Here is an 8,696-nt window from a genome sequence, read left to right as displayed (position 1 = left end):
ATAAATGATTTTGATTATATCAAACTAGAAAGTTTTTGTACAAAAAAAAACAATGTAGCCAAAATCAGAAGGGAAACAACAAATTGGGAAAAAACTTTATAACAAAAAATTCTGACAGGGGTATAATTACTCAAATATACAAGTAGTTAAACCAATTGTATAAAAAAATCAAGCCATTCTCCAATTGATAAATGGGCAAGAGCCATGAATAGGCAATTTTCAGATAAAGAAATTAAAAGTATCAATAAGCACATGAGAAAGTGTTCTAAATCTCTCATAATTAGAGAAATGCAAATCAAAACAACTCTGAGGTATCACCTCACACCTAGCAGATTGGCTAAAATGAAAGAAGGGGAGAGTAATGAATGCTGGAGGAGATGTGGCAAAACTGGGACATTAATGCATTGCTGGTGGAGCTGTGAGCTGATCCAGCCATTCTGGCTGGCAATTTGGAACTATGCTAAAAGGGTTATAAAAGAATGCCTGCGCTTTGATCCAGTCATAGCATTGTTGGGTTTGTACCCCAAAGAGATCATAGATAAACAGACTTGTACGAAAATATTTATAGCCATGCTTTTTGTGGTGGCAAAAAACTGGAAAATGAGGGTATGCCCTTCAATTGGGGAATGGCTGAACAAATTGTGGTATATGCTGGTGATGGAATTCTATTGTGCTCAAAGGAATAATAAACTGGAGGAATTCCATGTGAACAGGAAAGACCTCCAGGAATTGATGCAGAGTGAAAGGAGCAGAAAGAACATTGTACACAGAGACCAATACACTGTGGTAAAATAGAATGTAATGGACTTCTGTACTAGCAGCAAAGCAATGGCCCAGGACAATTCTGAGGGATTTATGGAAAAGAATGCTACCCTCATTCAAAAGAAGAACTACAGAAGTGGAAACAGAAGAAAAACAACTGCTTGAACACATGGGTTGAGGCAGACATGATTGGGGATGTAGACTCGAAACTACCACACCAATGCAACTATCAACAATTTGGAAATAGGTCTTGATCAATGGCACATGTTAAAACCAGTGGAAATATGCATCAGCCATGGGGGGTGGAGCTGGGGGGGGTGAAGGGGAAAGAGCATGAATTATGTAACCATGTTAACTTTTCTAACAAATAAATATTAATAAATGTTTTTTTAAAAATGCTCAAAGTCATTATTGACTAGAGAAGTGCAAATCAAAACAACTCTGAGATATCAATGTTAGAAGAGAATTTCTTTCTCCATTATGTTGCTTTGTTTAACATCATCTTTCTGTGACCTGGGGGTCAAAGACCACTGAGTAAATTCAGGTATAGATAAGCCCTTAAAGAAAGGAAGTTTAAGAACCAAGAAACCAGTGAGACAGGAAACTGATTCCCCAAGCACTGCCCACCCTGGGCAGCCCAGGCAAATTAAGAAACTATGGTTGGTTCCTTAGATGTGACATGTGAGAACTAGTGGGTGGAGAAAACAGATTATAAGGGGAGACCCAGGAGCCTATGGAGGTTTTCTGGCTGGACCATGGAGAGCAGAGGAACCCTTGTTGGAGGTTAGCTTCAATTCTATCATGGCAGGAAATAGATTAGTAAGATAAGTATCTCTCTACTTTTCCCCTACCTTTCTCTCTCTTTACCACTACTATTTTGATTTAATAAAGTTATAAAGCTACTAGCAGCCTCATAATTTTAATTATTACACCAGAACTAAATGGAAAATTTAATGTCCGAATACAAAATTCAAGAGAATCATGAAAAGGTAAACAAGAAAGAGGGAGAAAAAATTTTAAGAGCTTCACTAAGGTCAAATTGATTGTATTCCTATATGGAAAACTGATATCTGTAGCTCTTAAAGATGTTTTCAGGGAACAGCTGGGTAGCTCATTGGATTGAGAGCCAGGCCTAGAGACTGGGAGGTCCTAGGTTCAAATGTGGCCTCAGACACTTCCCAGCTGGGTGACCCTGGGCAAGTCACTTAACCCCCATTGCCTAGCCCTTACCACTCTTCTGCCATTCATTATCATTGGCCAAATAGCCTCAATCTCCTATTTTACCATCATCCTTATCCTAATACCATTAGCAGGGATATTCTTTATTCTTTATTCTTAATTCAACAACTCTACTATCAATTACACTACTAATACTGCCAATCCTATATAGCCTTATATTCCCCAATAAAATGAACCACTTTCCATCCTATTGTAAAAACATAATTATATTAGCCTTTTTTACTAGCCTTCCTCCCTTATTCACTTTTATCTACAATGGTCAAGAGTCAATCATTACTAACTGACACTGATTCTCAATCCATACATTCTCTATCTCAATAAGTTTCAAACTTGACTTCTTTTCCATCATCTTTATTCCCATTGCCCTATTTGTAACCTGATCCATTCTTGAATTTTCTCTATGGTATATACACGCCGATCCTAACATCTCCCGATTCTTCAAATATCTAACTACCTTCTTAATAACAATAATTATCTTAGTTTCAGCCAACAACCTATTCCAACTTTTCATTGGATGAGAAGAATTATATCCTTCATACTCATTGGATGATGATATGGACGAACAGATGCCAACACCGCAGTCCTACAAGCTATCCTATATAACCGTATTGGAGACATTGGATTTATAATATCCATAGCTTGACTGCCCCTACTTTAGTTTGCAGTTTCTTTAGCAGCTGGGTGGCTCAGTGGATTGAGAGCCAGGCCTAGAGACGGGAGGTCCTAGGTTCAAGTCCGGCCTTGGACACTTCCAGCTGTGTGACCTTGGGCAAGTCACTTGACCCCTATTGCCCACCCTTACCACTCCTGGGCCAAGGACGGTCCCTAGCCCGGATGAAAAAGGAGGAGGGTTGGGCATGGGGCTAGCAACCCCACCCTGTAAAAACTACATCTGCTAAAGAAACTGCAACCTTAAGTAGGGGCAGCTGGGCTAGCTCAGTGGATTGAGAGCCAGGCCTAGAGACGAAAAGGTCCTAGGTTCAAATCCGGGCTCAGACACTTCCCAGATGGGTGACCCTGAGCGACTGTGTGACCCATTGCCTACTGGTTGTGGCCCTATGCTCCTAGAATGGAGTCCCAGGAGAAAAAAAAATAGCTTGACTAATACTAAATAACAACTCATGGGATCTTCAACACATCTTCTCAACCAACATAGATACCATTGCCCTACTAGGCCTAATTATTGCTGCCACCGGAAAATCCGCCCAATTTGGACTTCATCCTTGACTTCCCTCCGCTATAGAAGGACCAACCCCCGTATCAGCCTTACTCCATTCCAGCACTATAGTAGTGGCCAGAATCTTCCTCTTAATCTAATTCCATCCTATAATTGAAAATAATCAAATAATCCTTACAATCGCCCTATGTCTAGGGGCCATAACAACCCTATTTACAGCCATTTGCACAATCACACAAAATGATATCAAAAAAATTGTAGCATTTTCAACATCAAGTCAATTAGACCTAATAATAGTTACTGTAGGCCTCAACCAACCTCACCTAGCGTTCCTACACATCTGCACCCATGCCTTTTTCAAAGCAATACTATTCCTATGCTCCAGATCTATTATCCACAGCCTCAATGACGAACAAGACATTCGAAAAATAGGAGGACTGTTTAACTCAATACCCATCACATCCTCTGCCCTAATAACAGGCAGTTTAGCACTCACAGGAACCCCTTTCCTAGCAGGCTTTTATTCAAAAGACTCAATCATTGAAGCCCTGAATACATCATACACAAACTCATGAGCCCTAATTATAACATTAATCGCCACTTCCTTAACAGCCATCTACAGACTACGAATTATCTTCTATGCCCTACTAGGACATCCCCGATTTGCATCAATAACCCCAATTAATGAGAACAACCCTAACCTAATTAACCCCATTATATGACTTGCTATAGGAAGCATTTTTGCAGGCTTCATTTTAACAACCAATTTCCCCCCAACATCATCCATCTCCATAACTATACCAATCATAATCAAACTATCTGCCCTAATAATTACCCTCCTAGGACTTCTAATCAGCCTAGAACTAAACTCTCTCAGCAATAAACTCATAAACTCAACTAACCATACTGTTTCCTTCTCTAACTTACTAGGCTACTTTACTCATATTATTCATCGAATAACTCCCCTAATAAATCTATTCTTAGGCCAACGAATTGCTACCATACTAATTGATCTTAACTGATATGAGAAAACAGGACCTAAAGGTCAAGCCTACACTCACTCCATAGCATCTTCAAAACTTTCTTCAGCTCAAAAAGGACTTATTAAAGTATACTTCCTATCTTTTCTAATTTCAATTATACTTATCTTAATACTCATCTAATCTACGTCCACGCACAACTTCTAACACAACATAAATAGTAATAAACAAAATTCACCCTAACAAGGCTAAAGCCCAACCACAACATCAATATAATAACGAAACACCATTAAAATCTTGACCAATACAATGAGTCCCAGCAAAATGAAACAACTCAACAGCCATATTAACATGAACTTCTCCAGACAAATAATATCACACTATCTCCATTAATAGAAAAAACAATAATATACTTATAGCCACAACATTCCCAACTCACGTTTCCAGAAATTCCTCTGTAGCCATAGCAGCAGTGTAACCAAAAGCTACTAATATGCCACCTAAGTAAACTAAAAAAACAACCAACCCTAAAAACACATCTTCCAAGCACACCACCACTGCACAGCCTAAACCCCCACTAGCAACTAAACTCAAACCCCCATAAACCGGAGAAGGCTTAGAAGCAAAGGTCACAAACCCAACAACCAATAGCAAAGAAATAACAAAAATAATTATCATTTTTATTATTTTAGCATGGACTTTAACCATAACCTATGGCATGAAAAACCATTGTTGTACTTCAACTACAAAAACATAATGACCAACCTACAAAAAACCCACCCACTTGCAAAGATTATCAACCACTCCTTCATTGACCTACCAGCACCCTCCAACATCTCAGCTTGATGAAACTTCAGATCTCTCTTAGGAATTTGCCTCATCATCCAAATACTTACAGGATTATTCCTAGCTATACACTACACATCAGACACACTAACCGCTTTCTCATCAGTAGCCCACATCTGCCGAGACGTGAACTACGGTTGACTAATTCGCAATTTACATGCAAACGGAGCTTCCATATTTTTCATATGCCTATTCCTCCATGTAGGATGAGGAATCTACTACAGATCCTACCTATTCAAAGAAACTTGAAACATTGGAGTAATTCTACTTTTAACAGTTATAGCAACCGCATTCGTCAGATATGTTCTCCCATGAGGACAAACATCATTCTGAGGAGCCACTGTCATTACTAATCTATCAGCCATTCCTTATATCAGCACAACATTAGTTGAATGAATCTGAGGTGGCTTTTCCGTAAATAAAGCAACACTAACCCGATTCTTCGCTTTCCACTTTATCCTACCCTTTATTATCCTAGCTCTTGTCATTGTCCACCTTTTATTCCTTCACGAAACAGGCTCCAGCAACCCAACAGGGATTAATCCTGACTCAGATAAAATCCCATTTCACCCTTATTATACTATCAAAGACATCCTAGGACTCATCCTCATAATCCTTACACTCCTATCACTAGCCTTATTCTCACCTGATATGTTAGGAGATCCAGACAATTTTACACCAGCCAACCCACTAAACACTCCACCCCACATTAAATCAGAATGGTACTTCCTATTTGAATACGCAATCCTACGATCCATCCCTAATAAACTAGGAGGAGTACTAGCACTACTTGCATCCATTCTAGTACTATTAGTAATCCCCCTTCTCCACACATCTAAACAACGAAGCCTAATATTCCGACCAATTTCACAAACCCTATTTTGAATTCTTACAGCCAACCTCTTCATCCTAACTTGAATCAGAGGTCAACCTGTAGAACAGCCATTCATTATCATTGGCCAAATAGCCAAGATGAAAGGTAAGGGTTTAAAAAAAGTTTTCATTATCATAGTAGATAGAAGTATTATTCATAGGCAGAGGTTATGGTATTAAGTTGTTAAAGATGATATGTAAAAGAAATGGGGGGAACAAAAAAGAGAATGGTACTAAGAGAAACTTGAAGGAAGAAGAAAATATGATAAATTATAAAACATAAAGAGGTGCTTGGTTGGGGAAGAATACTATTATTACTAGTAGGGGAGGAAGAGAATGGTAATAGGTAATACTTAAACCTTACTCTCAGTTGAATCAACTCTGAGAGGGAAGAATGGCAAGATCTTTTGGGGTATAGAATTCTATCTTAACCTACAGGGAAGTTGAGAGGGAATAACGAACGGGAGGAAAAGACTGGGGGGGGGCAATTAATAGACATTAAAGAGAAATAAAAGAGGAATAAGTAGAGAGGGAGTGGGAAGGAAAGTAAAATAAGAATGGGGAAAGCGGGACTGATTAAAAACCAAGACACTGGTATAGAAGGAAATAGTGAAAGAAGAAATGGCAGGACTAAAAGAAGAAATCAAAATAATGGGGAATAAATGTGGGAAGCCAATTAGAGAATAGATAAAAATCTGAGACCCCTCTTTTGACACCTCTTATGATCCATACCTTTTCTTATTGGAAAAACATTATAGACTTATTGGAAAGCTTTGAGTCCATAACCAGACCAGAAGCTGCTGAGTTAACAATTTCTCTCCTTGATAATTTCTCTCCTTGATAATTAAGAAGCCTGAACCCTAAAAAATATATTACTTAGATAAGGACTGGAGCCAGACAATTTAGTCCAGACTAGCTGACCAGGTGCAGATCTGTAAATCAAGGCAATTAGTAAACATCTCCATGAAATTTATTTCCGCTCCCAGAATTAAACCCCTACTAATTGGTGGTTGGAATTTGGCCCTTGTCCTTGCACCCATATCTCTACTTTTTAGACTTTAATGGATTGTGTATGATTTGTAACCCCTTCACAGCTGTTACTCTTTCTTTGTGTTTTTTGTTTGAAACCAGTATAAAATAAAGTCCAAATCCCATAGCTTTAGAGCAACATGGGCTAACCACTAGTCTGGTTGCTCTCGTTTTTCCTTTTCCTGTCTTAACCATCCTATGCCACCAATGCCACTCAGGACCCAAAAACCATATAGGGGGCTGGCTCACTATAAATAAACAGTTGGTAATCATGACTCTGAATGTGAATGGGATGAAATGACTGAAGCCGTCCAGCAGCTCCATGAAGATTCCTAGTGGCTTGGACACTTAGAAAGGGGAACCAAGGACTGAGTGAAAATGGGTTACTGGTTAAGGACTAAGAGAAAGAGAACATAAGGTGAGAATAAAGATATACAGACATAGAAAGTTTTGGGATAAGGTAGACAGACAGCGAGTAAGCTCTGGTGGTCAAGAGCTTAGATGGTTCAGAGCTCTGATGGTTAAGAGATTCTTGGTTAGGAGCTCTGATGGTTAAGAGTTTCCATCTTTCAGAGCTCTCTTCTCAACTGTCTTATATCTACTTTTATTGGGGTTACAACCGTATGTGGTGGGAAGGGGAGAGCCAAGTGGTCTAGTACATACATAATCATCAGGAGATACAAACTGTTGGAACCTGAAATAACAGATAGAGCAAACATCTAGATCAGGAATCCATGAGGCCTAAGGCCTTGATACAAATGCTGATTGATTGAAGGCAAGGCAAGGAGACTGAGATAACTGACCAGTCTTCCAGAGTGTAGCCTTAGGGAAGGGCTAGGAATTTGGCAAGGTTGAGGTTCAATTCAACTCAATGTTACAGAAATCAATCATAAGCAATACAAGAGTCAGTTTTTGAGCACTCTTAAAATAATATCAAGATTAATGTATACCTGGATTGCTACAATGACCAATAAAAAGGAAGCAGATAGCAGAGTGGATTAAAAACCAAAATCCTATCATATGTTGTCTGCAAGAATCATACACAGGATAAAGGTAAGAGGCTGGAGCAGAATTTATTGGGCATCGACAGAGAAAAAGAAGGCAGGAGTCATAATCATGATATCTGACAAAGCCAAAGTAAAACTAGATCTGATTAAAAGAGATAAGGAAGGTAATTACATCCTGACAAAAAGCAGTATATACAATGTAGAAATATCAGTACTCAACATGTATGCACCAAATGGTATAGCATCCAGATTTTTAAAGGAGAATCCATTGGAGCTTAAGGAGAAAATAGGGAGTAAAACTATACTAGTGGGAGACCTCAACCTTTCTCTATCAGATCAAGATAAATCAAACCAAAAAATAAATAAGAAAGAAGTAAGAGATGGGAATGAAACCTTAGAAAAATTAGAGTAAATAGATATTATGGAGAAAAGTAAATAGGGATAAAAAGGAATACACCTTTTTTTCAGCAGCACATAGTACATTCACAAAGATTGACCATGTAGTAGGGATATTAAACCATTGCAAACAAATGCAGAAAAGCAGAAATAATAAATGCAAAATATTCTAATCATAATGCAATAAAAATTATAATTAGTAAGGGTACATGGAGAGGCAAATCAAAAATTAATTGGAAATTAAATAATCTAATTCTCCAAAACTGATTAGTCAAAGAACAGATTATAGAAATAATTAATGATTTCATTGAAGAAAATGACAATGAGGAAAGAACAAAAAATTTGGGGATACTGCAAAAGCAGCATTTAGGGGGAAATGTATACGCC

General features: G+C 38.3%; 1 pseudogene; it reads left to right on the top strand.

Moving 5' to 3' along the window:
- Nucleotides 1-4,914: 4,914 nt before the first annotated feature.
- Nucleotides 4,915-5,922, top strand: LOC123254066 (annotated as a pseudogene).
- The last annotated feature ends 2,774 nt before the right edge of the window (nucleotides 5,923-8,696 follow it).

Source organism: Gracilinanus agilis, unplaced genomic scaffold (genome assembly GCF_016433145.1).
Source record: "Gracilinanus agilis isolate LMUSP501 unplaced genomic scaffold, AgileGrace unplaced_scaffold13739, whole genome shotgun sequence".
NCBI classification, from domain to species: Eukaryota; Metazoa; Chordata; class Mammalia; order Didelphimorphia; family Didelphidae; genus Gracilinanus; species Gracilinanus agilis.
This window is presented reverse-complemented; position numbering and strand designations above follow the sequence as displayed.